A 4,393-nucleotide genomic window follows, 5' to 3' on the forward strand; every position below is an offset into this window, starting at 1 on the left:
ACAGGTATGGATGGATAGTATGCTTGACGACACAGAGGTAGGTAGAGCAGTGGCCTACTGTACCGTACTGCTATATATTATATACTGGTGGTCAGCAATATTCTGCACTGTCCTCCTACAATATATACTGTGCACAACTAAAATGCACCACAGGTATGGATGGATAGTATACTTGACGACACAGAGGTAGGTAGAGCAGTGGCCTACTGTACCGTACTGCTATATATTATATACTGGTGGTCAGCAAAATTCTGCACTGTCCTCCGACTATATATACTATGCACAACTAAAATGCACCACAGGTATGGATGGATAGTATACTTGATGACACAGAGGTAGGTAGAGCAGTGGCCTACTGTACCGTTCTATATATTATATACTGGTGGTCAGCAAAAGTCTGCACTGTTCTCCTACTATATATACTGCGCACAACTAAAATGCACCACAGGTATGGATGATTAGTATACTTGACGTCACAGAGGCAGGTAGAGCAGTGGACTACTGTACCGTACTGCTATATATTATATACTGGTGGTCAGCAAAATTCTGCACTGACCTCCGACTACATATACTGTGCACAACCAAAATGCACCACAGGTATGGATGGATAGTATACTTGACGACACAGAGGTAGGTAGAGCAGTGGCCTAATGTACCGTACTGCTATATATTATATACTGGTGGTCAGCAAAATTCTGCACTGTCCTCCGACTATATATACTGTGAACAACTAAAATGCACCACAGGTATGGATGGATAGTATACTTGACGACACAGAGGTAGGTAAAGCAGTGGCCTACTGTACCGTACAGCTATATATTATATACTGGTGGTCAGCAAAATTCTGCACTTTTCTCCTACTATATATACTGTGCACAACTAAAATGCACCACAGGTATGGATGGATAGTATACTTGACGACACAGAGGTAGGTAGAGCAGTGGCCTACTGTACTGTACTGCTATATATTATATACTGGTGGTCAGCAAAATTCTGCACTGTTATACTACTATATATACTGCGCACAACTAAAATGCACCACAGGTATGGATGAATAGTATACTTGACGACACAGAGGTAGGTAGAGCAGTGGGCTATTGTACCGTACTGCTATATATTATATACTGGTGGTCAGCAAAATTCTGCACTGTCCTCCTACTATATAAACTGTGCACAACTAAAATGCACCACAGGTATGGATGGATAGTCTACTTGACGACACAGAGGTAGGTAGAGCAGTGGCCTACTGTACCGTACTGCTATATATTATATACTGGTGGTCAGCAAAATTCTGCACTGTCCTCCTACTATATATACACTGTGCACAACTAAAATGCACCACAGGTATGGATGGATAGTATACTTAACGACACAGATGTAGGTAGAGCAGTGGCCTACTGTACCGTACTGCTATATATTATATACTGGTGGTCAGCAAAATTCTGCACTGTCCTCCTACTATATATACTGCGCACAACTAAAATGCACCACAGGTATGGATGGATAGTATACTTGATGACACAGAGGTAGGTAGAGCAGTGGCCTACTGTACCATACTGCTATATATTATATACTGGTGGTCAGCAAAATTCTGCACTGTCCTCCTACTATATATACTGCGCAAAACTTAAATGCACCACAGGTATGGATGGATAGTATACTGGACGACACAGAGGTAGGTAGAGCAGTGGCCTACTGTACCGTACTGCTATATATTATATACTGGTGGTCAGCAAAATTATGCACTGTCCTCCTACTATATATACTGCACAAAACTTAAATGCACCACAGGTACGGATGGATAGTATACTTGACGACACAGAGGTCGGTAGAGCAGTGGCCTACTGTACCGTACTGCTATATATTATATACTGGTGGTCAGCAAAATTCTGCATTGTCCTCCTACTATATATACTGTGCACAACTAAAATGCACCACAGGTATGGATGGATAGTATACTTGACGACACAGGGGTAGGTAGAGCAGTGGCCTACTGTACCGTACTGCTATATATTATATACTGGTGGTCAGCAAAATTCTGCACTGTCTCCTACTATTTATAATGCGCACAACTAAAATGCACCACAGGTATTGATGGATAGTATACTTGATGACACAGAGGTATGTAAAGCAGTGGCCTACTGTACCGTACTGCTATATATAATATACTGGTGGACAGCAAAATTCTGCACTGTCCTCCTACTATATATACTGCGCAAAATTTAAATGCACCACAGGTATGGATGGATAGTATACTTGACGACCCATAGGTAGGTAGAGCAGTGGCCTACTGTACCGTACTGCTATATATTATATACTGGTGGTCAGCAAAATTCTGCACTGTCCTACTACTATTTATAATGCGCACAACTAAAATGCACCACAGGTATGGATGGATAGTATACTTGACTACACAGGGGTAGATAGAGCAGTGGCCTACCGTACCGTACTGCTATATATTATATACTGGTGGTCATCAAAATTCTGCACTGTCCTCCTACTATATATACTGCGCACAACTAAAATGCACTACAGGTATGGATGGATAGTATGCTTGACGACACAGAGGTCGGTAGAGCAGTGGCCTACTGTACCGTACTGCTATATATTATATACTGGTGGTCAGCAAAATTCTGCACTGTCCTCCTACTATATATACTGCGCACAACCAAAATGCACCACAGGTATGGATGGATAGTATACTTGACGACACAGAGGTAGGTAGAGCAGTGGCCTACTGTACAGTACTGCTATATATTATATACTGGTGGTCAGCAAAATTATGCACTGTCCTCCTACTATATATACTGTGCACAACTACTAAAATGCACCACAGGTATGGATGGATAGTATACTTGACGACACAGAGATAGGTAGAGCAGTGGACTACTGTACCGTACTGCTATATATTATATACTGGTGGTCAGCAAAATTCTGCACTGTACACCTACTATATAAACTGCGCACAACTAAAATGCACCACAGGTATGGATGGATAGTATACTTGACGACACAGAGGTAGGTAGAGCAGTGGCCTACTATACTGTACTGCTATATATTATATACTGGTGGTCAGCAAAATTCTGCACTGTCTCCTACTATATATACTGCGCACAACTAAAATGCACCACAGGTATGTATGGATAGTATACTTGATGACACAGAGGTAGGTAGAGCAGTGGCCTACTGTACCGTACTGCTATATATTATATACTGGTGGTCAGCAAAATTCTGCACTGTCCTACTATATAAAGTGCGCACAACTAAAATGCACCACAGGTATGTATGGATAGTATACTTGACGACACAGAGGTAGGTAGAGCAGTGGCCTACTGTACCGTACTGCTATATATTATATACTGGTGGTCTGCAAAATTTTGCACTGTCCTCCTACTATTTATAATGCGCACAACTAAAATGCACCACAGGTATGGATGGATAGTATACTTGACGACACAGGGGTAGGCAGAGCAGTGGCCTACCGTACCGTACTGCTATATATTATATACTGGTGGTCATCAAAATTCTGCACTGTCCTCCTACTATATATACTGCGCACAACTAAAATGCACTACAGGTATGGATGGATAGTATGCTTGACGACACAAAGGTCGGTAGAGCAGTGGCCTACTGTACCATACTGCTATATATTATATACTGGTGGTCAGCAAAATTCTGCACTGTCCTCCTACTATATATACTGCGCACAACTAAAATGCACCACAGGTATGGATGGATAGTATACTTGACGACACAGAGGTAGGTAGAGCAGTGGCCTACTGTACAGTACTGCTATATATTATATACTGGTGGTCAGCAAAATTATGCACTGTCCTCCTACAATATATACTGTGCACAACAACTAAAATGCACCACAGGTATGATGGATAGTATACTTGACGACACAGAGATAGGTAGAGCAGTGGACTACTGTACCGTACTGCTATATATTATATACTGGTGGTCAGCAAAATTCTGCACTGTCCACCTACTATATAAACTGTGCACAACTAAAATGCACCACAGGTATGGATGGAAAGTATACTTGACGACACAGAGGTAGGTAGAGCAGTGGCCTACTGTACTGTACTGCTATATATTATATACTGGTGGTCAGCAAAATTCTGCACTGTTCTCCTACTACATATACTGCGCACAACTAAAATGCACCACAGGTATGTATGGATAGTATACTTGATGACACAGAGGTAGGTAGAGCAGTGGCCTACTGTACCGTACTGCTATATATTATATACTGGTGGTCAGCAAAATTCTGCACTGTCCTACTATATAAAGTGCGCACAACTAAAATGCACCACAGGTATGGATGGATAGTATACTTGACACAGAGGTAGGTAGAGCAGTGGCCTACTGTACCGTACTGCTATATATT

This window comes from Pseudophryne corroboree, chromosome 6 (assembly GCF_028390025.1).
Source record: "Pseudophryne corroboree isolate aPseCor3 chromosome 6, aPseCor3.hap2, whole genome shotgun sequence".
NCBI lineage: Eukaryota > Metazoa > Chordata > Amphibia > Anura > Myobatrachidae > Pseudophryne > Pseudophryne corroboree.